Source organism: Macrobrachium rosenbergii, chromosome 15 (genome assembly GCF_040412425.1).
Source record: "Macrobrachium rosenbergii isolate ZJJX-2024 chromosome 15, ASM4041242v1, whole genome shotgun sequence".
Lineage (NCBI taxonomy): Eukaryota > Metazoa > Arthropoda > Malacostraca > Decapoda > Palaemonidae > Macrobrachium > Macrobrachium rosenbergii.
Genome location: NC_089755.1, coordinates 28,967,677 through 28,993,504, shown reverse-complemented (window position 1 = coordinate 28,993,504; position 25,828 = coordinate 28,967,677). Strand labels below are relative to the sequence as shown.

Below are 25,828 nucleotides of genomic sequence, written 5' to 3'. Positions count from 1 at the left end.
TATTTACATCACAATTTCGAACTGTGTTTAGGCGTTTGAGCGTGATGGCATCTCCAGGTTCTATGCGTAGGGAACTGGATCTACGCATTTCTTTTCCCACAAGTGCCATACATGGCGTTGGTCATCACTAAACTCAAATGGGATTAGTCTTTTGTACTCTCTGGCTGGTAGCCTTGAGTGTATGCAAGGTTTCGACAAAACTCGTGGGAAGAAACATGTATTGTTTTGAGTCTCAGGGAGCGCTACCCAGCTGAATCGTTATTTATTTAACATGCCCAGAGGAAAGGCAATGTACACCATCTGATCATCGACAGTCTTAATCTAACAAATCTACTAAAGTTCGTATACCCAGACGATCAATATTTCTAACATAATTCTGATTACTTTCTTCAGGTATTGTCCTTCTGAGGGACTCGTCATGATTCAGTTCTTTTGATTTTAATTAAATGATCAAAGAATACACATAAAAAGAGATCCTTCTGCGTTCAGCAATCATAGTTCTAAATACCGCTTGTAAGCAATATTTTAGCACGCCTGCTCATTCGTCATTCGGGAATTGAAAATGCCCGTTCTTACTTCAACTTCGACCGTCTCACCTCTCGGTCTATAGGCAGGGTGACCAGACGTCCCCCTTTGCGGTGACAGTTCCCCATTTCGAATCTCTGTCCCCCTAAAAATCACTACCTTTGGGGGACGTACTAATGTCCCCCTTTACGGAATTTGCCCGCTATGTGTCCCCCATTGCATATGCAAGTCATAATAAACTGCTAATTGTTCAAAGATAAGCTAGGTCGCAGACTGTATGAACTGTGCTCCATTTTCTTTAGACAAATAAAAGAAAATGAAAACAAACGCACCATTTATACACGTATGATATGACTAGTAGTAACCTCTCTTGCACTCGTCCGTGTATGGCGAAGTCCAGCTACTACGTGTTGGTAGTCAATTAGCAATCAAGTAGTACTCAAAAGAGGAAGACATCATGGCATCCAAAAGGAAGTGTACTTTCATAAAAAAATGCAAAAAGTGAGTGATGTCAAGTGTTTAAAATGCATGTACTTTTCGGTAACAAATGGTGGAAAATATGATAATGAACGTCATTTAAAGACTAGTAGGCATAAGCGCGCTGATGCCTCCGCCTCTTCAAGCAAGTCAATGACCACATTCCTGCAGAAGGAAGGATTTGGAGAGAAAGAAAAGAATTTGGCAGCAGCAGAAGGAACTTGGGTTTATCATGCAATGCAACACAACTTTTCACTCCGTTCTATGGACTGCACTGCCAAGCTTATTAAAAAGTGTTTTGACAATTCGTTTGCAAGCGCTCACACCAAAACGGAGGCAGTTTTGAACAATGTTTTCCTGCCTGACGCCCGAGAATCCTGAAAAGAGGATTTGTCTCAGATAATTTGTGTGACTTTATATTGTGACGGTTCTAATTATGGTAATATTAAATTGTGTTCCTTATTGGTTAGATATTTTTTGCCCTGCCGTGGTGTCAAGGTCAAAATTTTGGAAGTTAAAAATCTAGGTGGAGAAACGAGTGAATACTTTCATACTATATAAAACAAACTCTCAGTTCTAATGAGTTGTTCTCTAAACTGTTGTCACTGTGTGCTGACAACAGAAATCATGCTTTGGTGGAACATGAAGGGAGGCAAAAATAAGTTTTTACCGGATGAAACAAAATCTAGACTGTATGAAAGCTACATCGGACTGTCAGCCTGTAGATGTAGAAGTAATAACAGTGAAGTTATTTTCATTTTTTTACATTTATACTGTTAGAGTAGAGCAACTGAAAGAAATTTGTGAAAATGTTGATATACAGTACACTATCAAAATTTTTTAGGATATAGTAAGAAAAGGTGGCTTGCTTTAAGACCAGCTATTGAGAGGATTCTGAAGTTATTCAAACCTTTGAAAACATTTTTTTTTGTCACAGGACAAATGTCCCAGCCTTCTTAAACAGTTCTTTGAGGATCCGTTTGCTGAAATGTGTTTTTTTTTTGTACACAGTATTACACAAGATTGCACATTGAAGGTCGAGTCCCAAAAAGTTTCTGTGATGGAAGTTTCTGGTATTTTAAGAGTTTTGCAAATGAAGCTGCCAGAAAGAAAAACTGAGCTATTCATCCCAATCTTAATAAATAAGATGCTTCGAAATTTAGAAGGGGAAGGATGACAATGAACTTTTTGATAAGGTTATGTATGTTAAGGAGCTTTTGACAAATGAAAAGATGCAAGAATGGAAAGACAATGATTCGGAAGTGAATAAGAAATGGGTGGAGATTTTCTCTCTTTTCGTAATAAAAATATTCCTTTTACAAACATTTCAAAGTTTGTTGAGATTGGCCGGTGTCTCCCTAGGTCCAGTGCTCCTGCAGAGAGAGTATTCTCCCTAATGAAAAACTCTTGGACAGCAGAGAAAAGCCACTTGCAGGTAACTGCATTGAGGTCTGCACTAATAGTGAAATGCAATTTCGACCTGAGTTGCGCTAACTTCTATGACTATCTCAAAACTCAACCAAAGCAACACTTGCTCTGAATAAATGCTGACTGGGTCATATTCTCTCATTTATTCAAATGTTCGTATATACAGGGTATATCTAAATATATAATTTTTGGAAGAATAAATCTCATATGTCAGGATGAAAAAGATCAGGCAGCTGCAAATTCTCTCTCTCTCTCTCTCTCTCTCTCTCTCTCTCTCTCTCTCTCTCTATATATATATATATATATATATATATATATATATATATATATATATATATATATATACATAATATATATATATATATATATATATATATATATAAAATATGTATATATATATATATATATATATATATATATATATATATATATATATATAAATATATATATATATATATATATATATATATATATATATATATATATATATATATATATATATAGCATATACGTATTTGTTAATTTATACTGGTGTCCCCCTTTGCACATCTCAAATAAATGGGCACGCTACCTATAGCACTCGCCAAATTGAAACTTATTCCCTGTTAAAAGGTTCTCTCTCGAACATAATAATGGAACCTAACGTTCGGCAGGAACACACTGATACAACCACGCCGTGGGTACAACGTCATGTCACCTTTATTTTCTAGTGGGGATTGGACTGTGAGGAAGACGTGCAAACTCGCTCGTGGGATTGTGGGATGAACCAAGGGGCTGAACTCTATTCTTTCAGACCTCGAAAATGCCACCTCATCGCTCTACCACATTCTTATGTTTACATGTTTTGTTTTGAATCTGCACAAATTTTTTCGGCTTCAAACATTGATTTTAATTTAGAACATGCTAAAGTAGCCTATTCCATATCCATTCTTGTTCCAACATGAAAACTAAAAGGTTCACACCCTGACCTTTTTCTTTATAATACATTCACAGTAACAAAGTGTGTTAGGATTATGAATATTTATTCCCTTGTCTGTAGGGAACCTGTATATTTCTACGTCGTTTAAGATTAATTTATCAGTAATACAGGATATGAGCAATAAAATAAATTTGTTACAACCGTGCATTCTTAGGATCTGACCCCCACTAAACCAATTTTTCTTAGGATTTGAACACGTTACTAATTGTCCTTGTTGTGGCGAGCAGTACACTTTTCAGAAGCAAGCAAAGTTCGAGGTTTTTGCATTCTATCCTCTCTAGGTTCCTCCTGAAGTTCTCGGGAATAGTTCTGGCGTTCTTTATTTACCAGGATCGGGTCTAGCCTTCCAGTCAGTAATATTTGTCATTCCTAACATCTTAGTCCCAGAGTGCCTAGAATTTTTTCGTTTTCCAGCATTTTTCCATGTATGTGATTATACCACATGGTATGCTATTTTCTTTGCAGATCTTCCAGTGAAAGACCTTGCCGACTGTATCATGCCTCTCTTGTGTTCATTTAGAGCTAATGCCAGGCATTCACTAATGGTGTGGTGTTGATGGTCTCCATATTTCGTTTGCATTAGCAGCTCTTAGGTGAGGTTGACAGTCGACCATCTATTATATTTTTCACATATTGTGTATGTGGTACCTTGTTCAGTGCTGCCATCAACATGCTTTCTATCTCCTTCTTGAGCTCTGCCTTAGTCCACCATTGCCAACTGCCATCTATAACTGCATCACAAGTCACTTCTAGTATTGGCCAGGCATTTGCTTGGTTTCCAGTTTCACTTTTCTTTGGCAGATAATTCTTTCCTTATACGTTTCAGTCTTTCGCCGACAGAGATGAATTTTTCATTCTAAACTGTTTTTTACCATTCATCTTTACTGTATTTAAGGTGATGCCAAAGTGTCTTTTCTCGATGATGATACAGTATTCTACACTGCCTTCCTCTTTCTCTTTTCCTTCCTGGCAAGTTGCGCCTTTCACACTGCTCTTGGACATACAGTAGTGCCATAATGGTGATCATCAGTTTTCTTGTTTTTTCCACGTTTTCTATTTCTTCATTTGTCCAGTCTACTGTTCCTCCACTATATCTCAGTACTGGAATAGCCCAGTACAGGTTACCTTCACAATGTTTCCACCACTGAGCTTGGATGGAAGTATCACCATAATCTTGCAGGAGTATTCACTTTTGATGTTTACTTTCTTTTGCTGGTGTGTGGTGTTGTCAGCCTCTAAATTTCCAGGGCATTTATAGCTAGTCTTTCCCATATCCTCGATGGTTCTCTCATTTGTGAATTGGGTTCCTTCACTCTGAACAGTCACTCCTTTTACTGCATTTGCAACTGCACATTTGTCAATGCCAATCTCCATTTTTATATTTTCAGTTATGAGCCAGATTTTCTGTGCAAAGGAATCCATTCTTAGTTTTCCTGATAGTCATCGTCACTGGTATCATGGAGACGATGGACAGCAGTGGTGAAAGTGAAAGTCATTATTACTGCAGAATAGTTGCATACATTTAAATACATTTGAATATCTTACGAAAACCTTTCTGTTCCCTGGACATTGACGATTTTATAAAATTTAGACTGGCAAGCCAAGTGCCGCAGTACTTACAGCCCTTCACGGCTTCAGACAGAAAAGAAGAGGAATTACAATGATCTAAAGATGGAACTGGGAGAAACTCCCTCAATTGCAATAAGATTTAATAGAAAGGTTGGACAGGAAGACCGAGGAAAAGAAGCAGAAACAGAGGTAAATAAAAGGCTAAAATGTGGATGCAGCCGGGGGCCGAGGGGACGCTGTAAACACCATTATATAATGCGTACAGTGCACCACGTGAGGTGCACTAACAGCAATACCCCCTCATCGGGGTCAATGGACACAGTGTTTATTTCCCCCAGGTAGTTGTACAGTATAGCCCCTCACTCACTACTCCTACTAGTAATGTTCAAAAGACTGGCAGGCATGTGAGACAGGTCAAAAGTTATTAGCCTCATTTCCCTATTATATCTATTATTATTTCCTTTCTAAACTGAAATATCTGACGACTCCAACAAGTACTTGGGTTATTAAGAATAGTTTGAACACAGAATAACACGAAATTATAAAAAATAGATAAATGAATAGATAAATAAAGTAAGCATAGCAACAAAGGCACCAATGCCCATAATGTATGCTACGAGGAACCGATAATCTCATGATGGAAAGTACTGGCAGATACTGGTGCTAATATATATATATATATATATATATATATATATATATATATATATATATATATATATATATATATATATATATATATATATATATATATATATATATATATATGTGTATATATACATATATATATAAATGCATACATATATACATAAATATATATAACACGCATACACATACAAATGTATATAAATATATATATATATATATATATATATATATATATATATATATATATGTGTGTGTGTGTGTGTGTGTGTGTATAAATATATATATATATATATATATATATATATATATATATATATATATATAAATATTTATATATATATATATATATATATATATATATATATATATATATATATATATATATATATATATATTAACAGACCTGCCTTTCACGAGATAATATATTATGATTACCGTACTTTGATAAGAGACAAAAAGAGAGCGTGTAGGTGTATAGCTGAGGCTAAGAAACGAACAAAAAAAGATCTTGAATGCGTCTCGGCACGAGAGGAAAATGGTGAAGACAGGTCCTTTATGGTCGTTGGAGGATTCGTAAACAGTTTTTACAAAATCTCTGAAAGTGACTTTGTTTGTTTAGCAACTCACAATCTCTTCGGTTGTTTTGGGGTGTACTGTGAATTCATAAAGTACTTGACTGGTAACAACAAAATGTTTTGGGAAAATGTGATCTCACTTACCATGAAATTACTGAAATTATGCTGTCACTTTATAAGTCAATTAAAAGAAATCAAAGCAAGTCATGGATATCAACGATAACACTCCTGCGAAAGCGATAGTACTAATCCCCTGGTGAGAAGGTAAACGAAACCAAAAAGAATCTGTTGTCCTTGCTAATGCGTTGCCATCTTGAGAGGCCTGCAATTATCAATGAGGCATAAAACCACATCCTGTAACTGGCTAACGACCCTCCGGCCAGGCCGTGGAACTGAGGTCTTCTCTTCTAGGATCTCCATCCATTGGAACGTATCTTACCAGAGGAAACGGCCGCTTGCATATGACCGGAGAAGGATATACTGTATGTGAGAATATGTTCATTCAATACAAAACAGAATTCAAAAGGAGATAATAGAAATATGACCTGATTACGAGAATTACCAGGGAAAATAAAAAGACAAATATTACATATTTAGTGTAAGTGTTTTTGTGTCAGCAAAAATTAAAATCCACTTAATTTTCTTTTGTCAAACTGAAGTTTACTCGAAATGATGCGTTAAAATAAAAAGCGGCAGTCAGTATTCTTGCATTTCACTGTATATGAGAATATTCACCAGAAGTGAAAGGCCTTTTTTTCACATATCACGATAAAGATAAAGCGAGACAATGGAGGAGAGAGAGGGCTAAGTTATATGTATAATATTTCTTTGAAATTATTCTCCCATCTCGTAGTAAATCGATGAGAAATAACACTGCATTCAAATAATGGAAATAAAGGAGCTTTAAACATAAGAACAGAAAGCGATTTCTTCACCATTTACGGCTTCGTTATGACCATGGCTATCAGCAACAATGCTTTTCTCTCCGTCATCAGCAACTTCAGTTGTATTAATGACTTAAACATTAACTACCAGTTATGACTCATCACCACCACCTGACTGTTAAGTGTTAAAACCATTATCGCGATTCGCAATTCTCAATCACTCTCGCTTTTCTGTATCATCCATTTTAAGAGAAAGTTTGCCAATACTTTTCGATTTGACAGATATGAAGAATAAAATGTTCGCATCATTTTGGAGGAGGAAAAAAAGGGTCATTTGTTTTGCAGGCCCTCTAAATGCAACGTGGTGCATTTCTAGATTTCTTCGACCAACGAAAAGCTTCTGAGGTCAAAAGTGTTCCATATTTCAGTTTTTGATATAAGCCAGTCAGTTTACCAAGGCTTCCTCATATTCCATAATTGATGCTGAGGATATGCCCGTTTGCCTTATTAGGAATATTCAGGTGATTTTTCCTTGGATAGGAATAAGACTGTAGGTTGCTATCACTTCCTAATATATTAAAGGATATTTAACACCGCTTTATGAAGCTTATGGGTTAGTGTACCTTTACTGAAAAGGGTGCGGTTGTATTTTCATAGAGATTCATTATTTTGATATAGGAATGGAATGTAATATAAATTTTAGGCCTTAGGCCAAACACTATTGCCTATGAGTTCATTCAGTGCTGAAAAAGAAACAGTAATAAAAAGGTTTTAAAGGTATAACAGGAGGAAAACCTTGCAGTTGCACTATGCACTAATTGTTAGGAGAGGGTGGAAAGTAAAATGGAAGAAAATATGAAAAGAGGTACAGTAAAAGGAATGAAAGGGGTTACAACTAGAGGCCAAAAGTGACGCTGAAAGAACATTGTCTACAGTGCACCACGTGAGGTACAATGACGGCAATAACCACCTAAGGGGTTTATTTTGATTTAAAAATTAAGTTCTTCATTTTTCCAAGACTCGATGTCTGTCCCTGAGTGTACTCCCCATTTTCACGCATTATGAAATGTACTCCCGAGGTAAAGCCTTCTGAAAAGCTATTAATTTACTGCTGCTCATCTGGAACTTTTTGTCAACCCACTTCAAGTCTTATTGACTTGGTGGTATTAGCACAATTTTCACAACAATGATTCTTAATGAAATACACTGAGCTTGCTAATTTCGGAAGGCTAAAGGTGACACTTTCTAAATATACAGCAAACACCATGTAAAAACAGTCACCCACGTGACTGTGCAAACAAAATCGCAACCATTCTGATCAGTCTTTCTTTGGTATTAAATAAGAATCATTAGATATAATGAATGAGAAGATTTTAAGTCATCTGAAGTGAATCTGAATAGAAATTAACATTATTATATCATGCCCGCTTTATACAGTAGAAACATTTCTAGCATATAAATTTAAATCAGAATTGATTTCTAACTAATATGATAATCATGTAACACAAAAACACTTTTAATCGTGACCAATACAAAGGTAGCGTGGAAGGAAATAGCTGTTAAAATTACAGTAACGAAGCACACAAACTTCCTCGAACTCAGAATCAACTTGCTTTTCAACCGATTCGTATAGTTTCGACCGGCAAATCTAAGACTCCTGTTTGATTAACAGAAATATTCTCACTTGCGAGCGATTGCTTCTTTATACACTGAACTTGCTTAATCATGGAATACCTGTCTGCACATCAACACACCAGGGCTGATCATTTATTCGGATTTTTATAGTTTTCCTTGTGAAGTTGGAATTATTTTTTGTTGGCCTGATATGAATTTCTGATAACTTCAAGGCTGAACCGCCGCAGTATACAACTTCCCAGTTGAAAAGGATATTTATACAGTTATTTTTTAATATGGTGCTAAGAATTTTTGGTACAATGGTCAGTTCTGTCACCTTTGGCTGAAAGGCTGTTAGAACTAGAGGCAGTATAGATAGAATACTACCAGAAATATAAGTTATTATTATTATTATTATTATTATTATTATTACTATTATTATTATTATTATTATTATTATTATTATTATTAAAAAATACTCATAGTAGCATGAGTCTTAAAATGGAGAAGCAAATCCACAGTTATGTATATGTACATATATTTAAAGATAAATCAATATAGATAGCTTTCGGGAACTTGTTCGGTTCCCCTTTTCAATCTTAGAACCGAACAAGTTCCCGAAAGCTATCTATATTGATTTATCTTTAAATATATGTACATATACATAACTGTGGACTTGCTTCTCCATTATTATTATTATTATTATTATTATTATTATTATTATTATTATTATTATTATTATTATTATTATTCAGAACATGAACCCTATTCATATGGAACAATCCCAGAGGGGCCTCTAACTTGAAATTCAAGCTTCCAAACTGTTCATTTGAAAGAGGTAACAGAATGTAATAGGAAATACAGAAAGAACAGAACAGTTACTAGAAGAGAAAAAAATACCAAATAAATAAATAAATAAATAGATGCCAATGTGGCCTTTCTCAGTTAAAGATAGTCAGAAGACTGACAGAATTCCAGATCTGACTTGTCATGCTGATCAGAAACATCTGACGTAAAGTCTACACAGCGGTTAGCAATGACGTTGCATAATAATGTATGTATTTGTGTATGCGCATATCAACATGATAGATGAGGTCAGTCATGGAAATGTATGTTATAAAACCAGGAAGTTCATGTGAACACATATATAATGATAATACTGACGATTGATTGATTGATTAATTGTGGGTTATCTAGCGTCACAACTAATACTGACGAAGGACAGGAATTGATACTATGCAAAGTGGTGGAAAATAGGTTCAAGGATGAAGTCAAAGTTTGAATTTTCCGGCAAAATGTCTAGAACCTAATTTCAAACTCTGTAAGTGGAACAGTCTCCCTGCCTGAGGACGTTGTGCAGTTGGGACTTCAAAAGTTCAAGCGAAGGTGCAACGCATTGCTACCCTAAAACAATTCTCCTTGTATTTTAATAATTTACTTGCGTTTTTATCTATTTATTTATTAATTTATTTATTAATTTGTTAATTTTTCATTTCTAATAACTAATCTCTTTTTTCTGCATTTTCTGTTACCTAATGTTACTTCTTTCAGATGAACACTTTGGAAGCTTGAATTTCAAGTCAGTGGCCCCTGTGGGCTTGTTCCATATGAATGGGGTTCATCTTCTGAATAATAATAATAATAATAATAATAATAATAATAATAATAATAATAATAATAATAATAATAATAATAATAATAAAGTGGCATTATGAGGGAGGTAAAAATGCAATTGAAATTCCCTTAGACTTTATTCAAGTCAATCGGGACCACGTGGAGTGACCATAACAAAGAAACCTTTGGAAGATTTAACACGTTCTCGCCACTTTAACAAGGAATGTCCTATATTCCTATTTACCTAAAAGAATGAGAAATATCTGACCTTAATATTCTTGCTATGAAATGCTACCTCACAGAGATCACTAAACCATGTTTATTTTATTCTAAGGGTCAATTTTGAAGGTGGCACGGAAAATATGAACTACTTTTATAGTTTATGCATTTCATATAACCAGTAATAATAATAATAATAATAATAATAATAATAATAATAATAATAATAATAAATAATAATAAATACATACATACATACATACATACATACATACGTAAGATAATAATAATAATAATAATAATAATAATAATAATAATAATAATAATAATAATAATAATAATAATAATAATACGCTCCAGATGAAGCCGCGATAAAAAGGACAAGGTATATCTATTTCAAATAAAACTCATTTTATTTAGTTAAGAAACCCTTGAAGGTAACACGGTCCAAATGCTTTAAACAAGCGGCTCATCTCTTATGGAACGTGATTTGTCATACTTTGAATCAAGTTCTTACTTTCAATATATATATATATATATATATATATATATATATATATATATATATATATATATATATATATATATATATATATATATAATATTCACGGACAGAATCCCCTCTCTTTCTCAATGCTTCTCTAACATTAACCGAAAAAACGCGAAAATTTGCGGAAGTTTGCAGCCTCGGGGAAAACCTGAAAGGGAAAACCTAACTCACGTACGACCCAGATCTAGAGGGGGTTTTAGTAATTGACCGATTGATTTAGAGTTCTCTGGCGTCAAGGGGTTTAACCAATGAACAATGGAAACACGCCTCGGGTGCAACTCCGAGGCACGAGAGGTGACTTGGCAACACTGCGTAGTTTACCCGGTGGGGGGGACAGGGGGATTTCGCAGGAGGGGCGGGGATTGGGGGCGCTCTCCCATGACAGACAGGAAGACAAAGATCTACCTTAACTTTCACCTTCATTTGGGGACAAAGAGTGAAAAGAAAGCACAGGCAGATAACAATGAAAAAGAATGGCAAGATTACGGTTTTTCTTCTTTGGCAAACAGAAGATCTGGATTATTTCCAAACTGAGTCTTATTATATGCATCATTATCATGCGTATTATCAGTAGCATTAAATAAAAACGAGTAAACATTCACGTGGAAGAAGCTTTCTGAGGAAACAGGATGTCCAAAATGATGCAAAAAAGGGAAAACAGAGAGAATAAAATAACAAATAAGAATATAGAAAATTCAGCGAACATAAAAATTAGTTGTACAGAAAACGATATGTCAAAAACTAAGGCCTCTCAAAAGTTTAAGGGCGTTTAACATCATTGATGCTGTCATCAGATGATACTTCCAGAAAAACCGTTTCAGAATTTTAAAGGAAAAAGTGATCAGTACTAGTCTTGAGATAAAGGCACTGAAACTAGTAGGCCTAATGGAAGCCTCTGTTGATGCAGAGCTGATGGGAAATTGTCACACCAAGATATCTGCCGACAAGCCACAAACACATCACCTCCATTGTTGGGGAAAAGAAAATCGTCACTTCAAGACATCTGCTCGGAAGAATTGAGATCAGGGGATGCTGCTGACATTCAGACAGAACAGCATTCTGAAATGATGGAAATACTGCCGTCTTTGTACATACAGGAAGTTAGTTTTATAAATAATTCCAGTTTTTTTTCCAATAGACTTCCTTGATTTGTATACAGTAGTACAAGTTTAACTCATGCCTTTACTTGGTAAGTTGTGAAATTTATTCCACAGGGAGGTTAAACGAACCCTTGAAAATGTTGACAAAAATAAAAATACATCTCGCCATTTAGCAACAATGTTCAACAATATACTAATTGTTAGTTGTTAATAATTAATAATAATAATAATAATAATAAATATGGGCTGGTCAGTCATTGGACTGGTTAAGTGACACTTCTTTCCTCGGTGTTGATTCCTTGGGAAAGGATCTTTACCACAGTTTCCTCAGTCTACTCAGCTGTAAATGAGTACCTATTCCCGTTTGGGTAGGGTCCAGCTATGGATTGCAACGACAGGTATACAGCCCAATTGATGGTGGGGGCGGATGGTCAGGTACTTGGAGGTCGTCATCCAGCAACTGACCACAACAACGACAGTAACCAGCAAGGGAAATGTAGCAAGCAACTACAGGCCTATCACTTCCTACCAATAATGTGGAAGTTACTAACAGGTATCATCAGTGAAAGGCTATACAACTACCTAGGGTACAAACACCATCCCCCACCAACAGAAAGGCTAAAGAAGGAAGTGTACAGGCACAAAAGACCAGCTCCTGATAGACAAAATGGTAATGAAGAATAGTAGAGAAGGATTGACTGGATTGACTAAAAAGCTTTCAGCATGATACCCCACACGTGGCTAACAGAGTGACTGAAAAAATATGGGGCAGAGGAAAACACCATCAGCTTCCTAAAAAATACAATGCACAATTGGAATACAGTACTTACAAGCTCTGAGATAAGACTAGCAGAGGTTAACATCAGGAGAGGGATCTTTCAAGGCGACTTCACTGTCCCCACTACTCTTCATAGTAGCCATGATTCCCATGACAAATGTACTGCAGAAGATGGATGCTGGGTACCAACTCAAGAAAGGAGGCAAGAGAATTAACCATCTGATGTTCATGGACGACATCAAGTTGTAAGGTAAGAGCATCAAGAAAATAAATGCCCTAATCCAGACTGTAAGGGATTGTATCTGGGGACATCAGGATGGAGTTTGGAATAGAAAAATGAGCCTTGGTCAACATACAAAAAGGCAAAGTGACAAGGCCTAAAGAGATTAAGCTACCAGATGGGAATAGCATCAAACACATAGATGAGACAGGATAAAAATACCTGGGAATAATAGGAGAGGATATAAAACACCAAGAGATGAAGGACACGATTATGAAAGAATATATGCATAGACTTAAGGCGATACTCAAGTCAAAACTCAACGCCGGAAACATGAAAGCCATAAACACTTGGGCATTACCAGTAATCAGATACAGCGCAGTAGTGGAGTGGACGAAGGCTGAACTCACAGAAAACTAGGAAACACATGACAATACACAAAGCACTACATCCAAGAGCAAATACAGACAGACTATATATAACACGAAAGGAAGTGGGGAGAGGGCTACTAAGCATAGAGGACTGCATCAACATCGAGAGCAGAGCACTGGGGCTATATCTGAAAACCAGTGAAGACGAGTGGCTAAGGAGTGCATGGGAAGAAGGACTGATAAAAGTAGACGAGGACCCAGAAATATACAGAGTCAAGAGAATGAAAAACAGAACAGAGGAATGGCACAACAAACCAATGCACGGACAGTACATGAGACAGACTAAACAACTGGCCAGCGATGAAACATGGCAATGGCTACAGAGGGGAGAACTCAAGAAGGAAGCAGAAGGAATGCTAACAGCGGCACCAGATCAGTCCCTAAGAACAATAGATGGAAATAACATCTCACCCATATGCAGTAAGTGCAATATGAAACACGAGACCATAAACCACATAGCAAGCGAATGTTCAGCGCTTGCACAGAACCATTACAAAAAGAGGCATGATTCAGCAGCAAAAGCCCTCCACTGGAGCCTGTGCAAGAAACACCAGCTAGCTTGCAGTAAAAAGTGGTACGAACACCAACCTGAGGGAGTGATAGAAAACTATCAGGCAAAGATCCTCTGGGACTATGGTATCAGAATTGATAGGGTGATACGTACCAGTAGACCAGACGTGACGTTGATTGACAAAATCAAGAAGAGAGTATCACTCATTGATGTGGTAATACAATGGGACACCAGAAAAGAGAAAGAAAGAGAAAAAATTGATAAGTATCAAGACCTGAAAATAGAAATAAGAACGATACGGGATATGCCAGTGGAAACTGCACCCATAATCATAGAAACACTAGGCACGATCCCAAGATCCCTGAAAAGGAATCTGGAAAAACTAGATGCCGAAGTAGCTCCAGGACTCATGCAGGAGAGTGTGCTACTAGAAACAGCGCACGTAGTGAGAAAAGTGATGGACTCCTAAAGAGGCAGGATGCAACCCGGAACCCCACACTATAATAACCACCTAGTCGAATAGTAGGATGGCTGTGAAAGACAAAAAATAAGTAAATAAATAAAATAATAATAATAATAATAATAATAATAATAATAATAATAATAATAATACATACATACATACATACATACATACATACATACATACATACATACATACATACATACATACATAAAATGTAATGTGCATTCCTACATTTTTATGGGTGTGTATCACCCGAGCTTCACTTTTTATATTCATCTTTGAGAGGTCCATATAAAGTTATTTTTCATGCTCAGTTTGGTTTCATTTCTAAGTTGAGATTAGTGCAGGATATTCCAATAGACAAAGAATTTCTGTGGTTATTCCTAAAAGATAGTTCACTACCAAGTGCTTCTTTTTGTATCCTTCTTATTTTATATATCCACGTGGTCGAAAATTATGTGTATATATATATATGTGTGTGTGTGTGTGTGTGTGTGTGGATATAACTGTGTATGTATATATATAACATACATACATAAATATATATATATATATATATATATATATATATATATATATATATATATATATATATATATATATATATATATATATATGTGTGTGTGTGTGTGTGTGTGTGTGTGTGTATGTGTGTGTATGATATGCTTGCGTGAGCACCATTAACAGAAATCCCTTGAATTATAACATACTTATCTGATATCATAAAAAAAAACATGAAGATTGCTAATAAGCTGTTAACCTTTCCAGAAATATTACCTTCCTTATAAAGATCTTAACAAAAAAAAAAAAAAAATAAATTTTCCAAAATTAAGTTTGTGCTTTGGAAAACCCACAAATATGCATTTCTGAAGGAACAAAGGATCTCACTCTCTGTCAGCCATACCTCAAGAGCGTACTTCCACAGCGGAGTGTGAAGTATGGAGGTTCATCGAGTCTTGTCTCCCCATCCTCTCGGCCTTAAGACCTTTATTGATCAACGGCAAAAACGGTTTAGAGCTCTGGCTTCAGTTCGAGGGTCGAGAAGGATAGTGTTGCGATGGAAGCCTTACGCTGCCCCCGTTGGCGTAGGGTTACCAAATGACCTATGGATGGATGGATGGACTGGCATTCAATGATGCTATAGAAAGTGCTGTTTCCACATAATAGAGAGAGAGAGAGAGAGAGAGAGAGAGAGAGAGAGAGAGAGAGAGAGAGAGAGAGTCATCTCTCTATCATGTCTGGATAAAAACGGTTGTCCATACACAAAGGAATGATGTTTGGCTTCGTGTTATATAAAAAGAATTTTGCTGTTCTTATAGCCTATGATGAGTAAGCATCAGTTTTATCTAAAGAGGTTCACTGAAAGACAAAAGGAAAAGAGAAGTGAAGCACTTTCCTTTTCGAGGTATAATCCGATGTACTTTGTCCTACAACCATGTGACTACAACAACTTGTACATCAGCCATAAGTTAGGGAATAACTAGTGGTTATGCAAGCATTTGAATCTTTTCAAAGAATGACTCTTGATCCTTGTTTTTAAAATTATTTGAATAACCTACTAGTTGGTATCACAGGGTAAACACATCACTTACTGAAAATATCCATTTAAACACACTTTAAAGAAATATGACGAAATATAATACAGTAACAAAAAAAAGTGAACTGGACCTAAAAATATGAAAAATGTATCTGGGAGTGCCGTCTGTTGCCCACACGGTCACTAGCGCCATCTATGAGTGATGTCATTCCATGAAGGAAAATACAAATAGATTTAAACCGCAGCATTGCTTACTATAGAGAAAGCACCCCTTCGGCCCCTAGCTGCAACCCCTTTCATTCTTTTCACTGTACCTCAGTTCATATTCTCTTTCTTCCATCTTACTTTCCACCCTCTCCTAACAATCGATATATATATATATATATATATATATATATATATATATATATATATATATATATATATATATATATATATATATATATATATATATATATATATATATATATATATATATATATATCAGCCGGTCGGAGAATCAAAGCTGGCTCAGCAGAGTGCTAGCTGAGAACAGTACCCACCCCTCCAATAAAGAACACTGAACGAAGAAAATAGTTATGTCAGCTATTCGTGAAATTCCAAGGGAATCTACAACGCAGGAATTCCCGGACAGAACTAAGTAACATAAAATAAAATCATCGATAAAAGTGAAGAAAGGAATATTTCATGGAGGAAAAAATTAAGACCCCAAAGACGATGAGTCGCAAATTTCCCAAAAGAAACAGACGAGGACATAGCAGAAAATATAACAGAAAAAGCCGTTGATAAAAGATTTGGTAAAAGCTGAAAATGACTTCAGCAAGGTTGCGACTGAAATTCATAACCAAGGGGATGAAACATTACAATCATCATACGTTCCCCTTTAGGGGACGTAGCTCCATGACCGTTTTTTCTTCGGAAAAAATTGTTGCATAATGATTCTAAGAGACAAGCAGTAAGCTGCAGTAATTTCATATTCAACCACCAGCTTTTTTCAAGTCTGTGGCGACCAAGACATTCCTCTGGTCAACTTACCGTTGAAGGAACCCTTTTTTCTGCTTCCAAAGCTACTATTCGTTCGACCCTAATGATTAAAACAGCGCAAATTCTGCAATTATTGTAATGACTATGACAAATACTATGCGATACCTAAACTCAAGTGCCAGGAATGTGGTCATAAGCAGGACAAATGCACGTGAGGACTTGTATGTCCAAAATGTGGGAAAGAAAAAAAGTTAAGTATATCTTAGTTTAACCAGACCACTGAGCTGATTAACAGCTCTCCTAGGGCTGGCCCGAAGGATTTTAGGTTTAATTTACGTGGCTAAGAACCAACTGGTTACCTGGCAACGGGACCTACAGCTTACTGTGGAATCCGAACTACACTATGACGCGAAATGAATTTCTATCACCAGAAATAAATTCCTCTAATTCTTCACTGGCCGGTCGGAGAGTCTAACGCTGGGAGCGTGCTAGCCGAGAGCTCTACCCACCCTTCCAATCGAGAATTTAATGTGGGAAAGAACACAGGTTAAAGTGTTGTAATACAGATGAGACACGAATATACTTTGCCAAGGCCCAAACATAGCTGGACACAGAGCATACCAGAAATACAAAGAAGAAGAGGCAGGAACGGAAAATACGACCGAACTACACACACACAAAAAAGGCTGACTTTTGCAAATTCACTCATTGAGGAATAAATTACTGAAATAAGAGAACATGTGACAAAGATACCACCGACATGAATAAGTGTAGGAGCAGGGATAGATTAATATAGTCAAGATACAACAAAATCTAGAGGAAAACATTTTTGAGTACACAACACAGACTATTCAATATGCCTCACGAACAAAAACAAAAGAAATTACACAAAACAAGATAAAGGAATGGCCTCTATATTCAAAATGAGTTGTGTAATGGGAGAACAAGTTTTTCACAAAGCTACAAAAAATATTACGAATAAATTGGATCCACCTGTCAGACTAAATGAGGTCTATCTGACAGGAGGGCTTCCAAAAATAAGCTTGAATGATGATGAAGAGGAAATGGTGATTTTCTTGCGTCGTTAATGACGTTACTTTAATTTTGTTCATTCAGGCTAACAGATGGCGCTAGTATGAGTTTCTGCAGCAGGCGATAGAATAGAATAGAATAGAATATAGAATTTAGGCCAAAGGCCAAGCACTGGGACCTATGAGGTCATTCAGCACAGGAACGGAAAGTGACAGTGAAAAGGTTTGAAAGGTGTAACAGGAGGAAAACCTCAAAGCAGTTGCACTATGAATCAATTCTTAGAAGAGGATGGAAAGTAAGATTGAAGGAAGAGAATATGAATGGAGGTACAGTAAAAGAAATAAAAGAGGTTGCAGCTAGGGGCCGAGGGAAGGCTGCAAAACCTTAAGTAGTATCTACAGACCGCATGAGGCACACTGATGGTGCTACCCCTCCAACCGGGCAGCAGGCGATAGATCATTGCGGGCAAAAACGCTAATGAAATCAGAGTTAACAATAAGTAAATGTGTTGACACAATGGATATGTATTTTTCATGGTTCAACATTTCAAAGTAAAAAAACTACACAAAGTGCCCAATGTACAGTATATTGTACTTACCCATTAGGACATCATGTGCGATATCACGCGACTGCAAAAAATAAATAAATAAATAAATAAATATATAATTTTGATCACAGATGGTCAGCTATTGTCTTTCGATCACAAAATCATAGCAATCTTTATATAAGTATTAATTTATATAAGCCCTTTTTCATTAGAAACTACGATGATCTGATACAGAGGTGTGTGCATGTCTGATGTACAGTGAAGACATCACTGTTTGTAATGCATAACATATAAAGTCACTTAGTTCTTGGGAGATGATCTGAAAACAAAATTTCAGAAACAACAGTAACTGGAACTATAAACCAAACCTAGGCACTTAAATGCACTTAAGCAGCTTCTTGATGAGATTTATATACTGTTTCAACTTCAAATCTATGTAGCGAGCATCCAAAACCAAACTGAATTTTGATATTTTACTGACCTTTCCCCACCTCTCTCTCTCTCTCTCTCTCTCTCTCTCTCTCTAACTCTCTCTTCTCTTATAGAATCTAAAAATAAACTCATCAGTAACAATGCTGTTCTCGTTATAGAATCAAATAAAAACCAAACTCATTTCCATTATTCAGTGTTCACAATTATTCGTGGAAGAATTACTACCATTTGGGATATTGATAAGCAGTTTCCATATATACTGCTTACGTTTCATATTATTCAGTGGAGTCCATATTATGACATATACTATATATATATATATATATATATATATATATATATATTATAATGTATAAATATATATATATATATATATATATATATATATATATATATATATATATATATATATATATATATAATGCATATATGTATATATATAAACTATCACCTCGTGTGATATATATTATATATACAATATATAATGTATATATATATATATATGGTTTATAAATGTATAATATATTCCTATATCCAATAAAATTCCCCTTCGGAGATATATATATATATTTCGATATTATATATATATATATATATATATATAATATTATATAATGTATAAATATATAATATATATATATATATATATATATATATATATATATATATATATATATATTATTATCGTGTGTGTGCATGCTAAGATTTGTTATTCATTCCATAAACAATGTTGAAACAACATTACCACTGACACGTACACTATTAAGATATAAAGGCGAGAGAAATTATGTAAAGAATATCCACACTTTAACCACTATAGACAAGGGATATTTTGTCATGGCTTAATGGCTCACCATGAGTCTAGCTGACAGGTCCCAGAAGCTTTTAACCAATTTCGGAATTAGGGAACTTTCCTGCCCTAAAATACGATTGTCCTTCAATCGCAGTCCGCCCATATACAGGTACAATCCAGAACGCAACGCAAGGACACACCAACAATCTAAATCAACAGTCGAATGCTTGATTGTGTACCCTGTCTTATCTGTACATTGATCTGGCCTTGATTCTCAGGAACAAGGCGGGAATCGTTCCTCTTCCTCTGTTAATTGAACTCTATTTTGTTAAGTTGCTTTCATTTGCTCTGAATGGATTTTAACTGTTGTTTTATTTGAAATTTAGAAAATACTTTTATGAGAAAGAAATCAGCTAGGCAACTGAAGACAAAGAAATACGTTATATACTACAGTTGTAGTTCTTAAGAATATACGCACATATATATATTATATATATATAATATATATATTATATATCATATATGTATATTAATCATAATAATTAAAAACAACAACAACAACAACAACAACAATAATAATAATAATAATAATAATAATATAATAATAATAATAAAACACCCGTTAGAAAATTATGCACTAAACCGCCCCCTTTTCTCAGCTATATTGTCGATACACTAAAGAACATCGATAGCAAGTGTAATAATAGTCATACTAATAATAATATAGCAGATAAATAGACATTTACAGGAACCCAACACTATAAGAATAACATCTACAATTCGACAGAGACCTCACCAACTCATTTTTCGTGATAAAATGTTTTAGAATTTTTTTCTTCCTCTCCTCCTTCAACTTTGCCTACCTCTCCGACTCCATTTTTTTCCTAAATTCATAACGGTCACAGGCAGAGCGCTCAGGCGCTCGGGACCGAGTTGCAGTAATCTCCATTTCATTTTTGTTCTTTATATTCACTCTCTGTTTTGCTTATCCTTAAAGAGACTTGGTGTGCAGTAATTGCCATATCGTATCTCTGTCTTTTTACACGATCATTTAATGTATCTGGCTTGTTGATTTTAAATGAGCTTTTGATAACAGAAAGGAGCCTGCTTTTCATTCCGTTCGCCTGAAATGCAACGCTGGCAATTGACTCACTCGGATATTTTTATTCCCTGACGCCCGTAAGATAGAAAGTAATTCTTTCTTACCGCCCTTTCAAATGGCAATTAAAATGTCAAATAAAACTGCAAAGTTTCCTTCCTGTAAGCTACTATTGTTGCCGTCGTTGTTGCATTCAGCCCTGCCCTATGAGAAAACATGAAAGAAAAAGCGAGAAACTACAACATCCGTGTGAGCGAATATCATCGGGAAGTCCTAGAAGTTTTCGTTCGGCATCAAACGCTGACGAAAAAGAAAGAAAAAATATTTCACTCGCCACTTTTGTTTGAAACAAAACTGAAACGTTCTTTGTATTACGGACACATTTGAAATGTCGACCAACAGCAAGGCATAACGCCTCGTGTTGGGCTGCTCCTCCACCAGTCACGACGTGAGAGGGACTTTGAGAGAGAGAGGGGGAGAGAGAGAGAGAGAGAGAGAGGGAGGGAGAGAGATTTGCAATGGTAAGGCTTTGTGTACATCCATAACCAAGAGAGTATGTATAGTTAATGAAAATATTATGGCCTTGTGTAGCGTATATGGCAGATTGTATGATCATGCGAGCGCGTGCGTTATACGAATGCATTAAATTCAGTATGCTTTTGATGTTCATGCTTGTGTGCGTATGTAAGCAATAATTTGAACTAATGTGAATACATGATACCAGACTTCAAGAGCAAATTCTTCGGAAAAAGAGTAATGTTAAGAATGTCTTTTTGATATGATAATACTCCCGCAATAAGTATATGAAAGTGACTTTGTAGGCGGAGTCGGCCTGGATGTTGCCAAGAGTGGGCGTGATGTAAACTATTATGTTTAGAATATGCGCGCACATATTGCCTAAGGGCGAGTGAAGCCAGACTTGTTCTAGGCAAATATTGTCTTGCACAGTATTTGTAGAAGACGAAAGTGTCCGTTCATAGGAGGACAATTTTCGCTAACTGGAATGATTCAGAGAGCATTCTACGGGTAAAAGAGAAAGCTTAACTTATAAGGAAGCCTCTGACAGGTGGATTACTAATCCAAGCCACTCGGAAAACACCATTACTTGGAAAATGACATTTCTAAAATTGCGCAATTGTGTTTCCGTGACATGATTGTATTTCCTTTTTCATCCAACAGAAGAGAGAGAGAGAGAGAGAGGCGACTCTGGATGCAAAGATTTGGAAAAGCATTCTGCATTTTTTTTTAGTTTAATATCCACTCTCGTCCAGCATCCCAAAGCAGTAGGCGAGAGGGCTTTTGGATAAGCGAGAGCATGGTCTAAAAAAGAAAATTGGCGAGAAGCCTTTTAATAAGCAAGAAGACTTTTAGCAATGGCGAGAGGCCTTTCAACGGGCAAGAAGGATTTTAAGCAGTCTGCAGCAAAGACTTTAATCTAAACAGTTGCAAGAGAACCTTTCTGTACAACTGGAAAACATTTTGACAAGACGAAAAGTTCTTATACCCGACCTACCGTGAAATGTCAGCACAGAAAAACCAAAACCTATGGAACCAGGACTTATCAGACTGCGTCGAAGGAGCTACTCAGACGAAGAAATACTTAAACCATTTCAGTTAATAAACTTCCACATTCTGGTAGTAGTTAGTATGATAGAGCGATTAAACTAATTACCTTCTGGTTTCCAAGGCCTACATATTGCGTGTGTGATTTCAGAGCCTATAGAGTAGTCGTAACTGTCAGTGAACTTTTACTCCATCAGCAGTATATTTTTTCTCGTCAGTGATTTTAGAGTTTGATTTTCTTTCCCTATTATTTTCCAGATCATTATGACTTCACCTTATAAGTTATGGCCAGGAACTTTATCGTTACTATTGTTATTCAAAACAATTCTTTGTTTTTATGGAGTTTTAGTGGAAGATCAAAATGTTTGACAACTAATTACGTGATTAGTCGATAAAACAACCCAAAGAATTTCCTGTCATTGTACTCTAAGCTATCTGAGAGAGAGAGAGAGAGAGAGAGAGAGAGAGAGAGAGAGAGAGAGAGAGAGAGAGAGAGAGAAACTTATACTATTTCTGAAATTGAAAAATAAATTGTGAAGATTTAAACATGTTTATGGGCCCTCAAATTCAAAAGGCTGCACAGGAAAAAAAAACGAACAAAATAAGCGTCCTTCTATAGCCAGAATTCAAGAACAAAGAAGCCAAGTAAATGCAAGGGTATCCATAGAAAAAGAAACAGAGGAATCTTTATCCCCTTCGCCTTGAACGTGTAAAGCAGTCGAGACAACCATTTAAGCGAGGGTACGGAAATAATCTAGCGGGGCCAGCAGGGAAAATAGGTTACTAGAAAAGCAGAGAATTAAAGAATTGTTCCCTTTTAGTTTTCTGAAAAGAAAACTATTGTACCGGCTTTGTCTGTCCGTCTGCACTTTTTTCTGTCTGCACCTTTTCTGTCCGCCCTCAGATCTTAAAAACTACTGAGGCTAGAGGGCTGCAAATTGGTATGTTGATCATCCACCCTTCAATCATCAAATATACCAAATTGCAGCCCTCTAGCCTCAGTAGTTTTTATTTTATTTAAGGTTAAAGTTAGCCACAACGGTGTGTCTGGAAACGATATAGGCCAGGCCACCACCGGGCCGTGATTAAAGTTTCATGAGCCGCGGCCCATACAGCATTATATCGAGACCATTGAAAGTTAGATCTATTTTTGGTGGACTTGATTATGCGCTGTACAGAAAACTCGATTGCGCTGAAGAAACTTCGGCGCATTTTTTACTTGTTTTTTTTATTGTTTTTCACTCTGGAAAGTCTCTGAATTAAGAGTATCAGGAAATAAGCTCCGGTCTTTGGTTACTGGCAAGCTGTCAAGGTTAACTAGTCATCGGCTACCTTTAAATTCGTCGTTATTATATTGATGCTGTAAGTCTTACGAGAATATGACTTCTAATCAAAGTCGCTTACTTTTCATATGATTCATCATTGCGTTACGCTTGTCTTGCTCTCGTAAAGGTAAACCAGTTTTCGCAGAGTAAGTGCGATTGGCTAAATAATTTCTTTTCTTAAATCCTTGTTGACTTTGGAGCGGCTGTTGTGCTAACTAGAGTCCGACCTATTGTGTTCACTAGTCTCAACCTCAGAGGAAGTCTACCGATGCATGAACCAACGCCGAAGAAGAGGGTTTGCTTGCAAAACATATTTTGAACCTCCACCTCTGTGACAAGGCTGGCAAAGTTTCTGAGGCTTTATACTCGATGCTGCCTCTCTGAACGATTCTGTCATAAACATTTACCAGGTTCGTGTAACCCGTTTACAGATATCCCTATTTAAAAACGCATATTTGTTCGTATACTTAATTTGGTTGTGCCACTCAAGTCATTACTGATAGAATTCCCTTCGGTGGTGACCCCCGCAGGGAGATAGTGCCGTCAGTGCACCTTCATTTATTTTACTGTAGCTCCATGCATATTCTCTTTCTTCCATCTTACTTTCCCCCCCCCCCACCTCTCCTAACAATTGTTTCATAGTGCAACTGCGAGGTTTTCCTCCTGTTCCGTCTTGTAAACCTTTTCACTGACAAAATCCGTTTCAGAGCTGGATGACTTCATGGGTCCCAGCGCTTGACCTTTGGCCTAAATTCTGTAGTGTATCTCTCTATCTTAGGTGGTGACAGGTTCCCATTTCTTTTGCCTTTTTCTGAATTTTACAGCAGTCACTCTGGTCTGCAGCACTGACTGCTTTCATACTCTTGACTCCTAGAGCTTTGGTGACCAGCGCAAACGTCAGTAGAATTCTTTTAAACCAATTTTTTTTAACGTCGATATAATGAAAATTGAGGACTTTGTGGATATGCTGCTATTACAGCTAAATTCGTTAAAAGCGTTGTTATCAAACATTTGATCGTGTTATCTACTAAATTTGATTAGTTTGGCATCACTACTTACCTGTAACAGCTCTAAAGAGCACCTTCCAGCAAACCCCGAAAAAGTTCCAGTTTCTGGAATGAATAAGTTCCAGTTTCAGGAATGAATAAGTTCCAGTTTCTGGAATGAATAAGTTCCAGTTTCAGGAATGAATAAGTTTCAGTTTCTAGAATGAATAAGTTCCAGTTTCTGGAATGAATAAGTTCCAGTTTCTGGAATGAATAAGTTCCAGTTTCTGGAATGAATAAGTTCCAGTTTAAGGAATGAATAAGTTGCAGTTTAAGGAATGAATAAGTTCCAGTTTAAGGAATGAATAAGTTCCAGTTTCTGGAATGAATAAGTTCCAGTTTCTGGAATGAACAAGTTCCAGTTTCAGGAATGAATAAGTTCCGTTTCTGGTTTGAATAAGTTCCACTTTAAGGAATGAATAAGTTCCAGCTTCTGGAATGAATAAGTCCCAGTTTCTGGAATGAATAGGTTCCAGTTTCATGAACTTACATATTATCTTTTGTGAAGCACTTACAAAAATCTAAGAGTGATCCCAAAATCACAGGTGCTAAGATGTCTTTGGATTTTGAAGGTGACTGAAGCAGCTGCTGGTGTGTGTTTTTTTAAGGCGTCATAAATATCTTTACACTTCTCTGCAAATATTACGTCGTATGCCGAGGCCAAAATTTACGGTGTTCTGAAATTAGACAAAACAGACCTTAACCCGACCACGATTAATGGTGTACTCTATTAATCCTGAACCCGACAGTGTCGAGGGATACCAGTCAAACTAACGGCGTTTGAACAACGGGAAAACATTATAAAAGTCCACTGAGTGTAATAAATAAATCACCTTCCTATAAAGTCATTTAAAAAGCACCCTTCAAGGAATTACAAGTATT

General features: G+C 36.1%; 1 protein-coding gene across 4 annotated transcripts in view; it reads right to left on the bottom strand.

Moving 5' to 3' along the window:
- The window catches only part of LOC136846488 (uncharacterized), a 66,191-nt gene that overhangs the window by 14,326 nt on the left and 26,037 nt on the right, over positions 1–25,828 (bottom strand). The window contains exon 2 of one of the 4 annotated variants that reach the window (XM_067117326.1): positions 18,740–18,770. The exons of 2 other annotated variants lie outside the window; for them this stretch is intronic. The gene's annotated coding sequence lies outside the window, so the exon portion shown is untranslated. Of the gene's footprint in view, positions 1–15,492; positions 15,672–18,739; positions 18,771–25,828 lie in introns of those variants that run through there. One more of the 4 variants, XM_067117327.1, reaches the window with a different exon arrangement.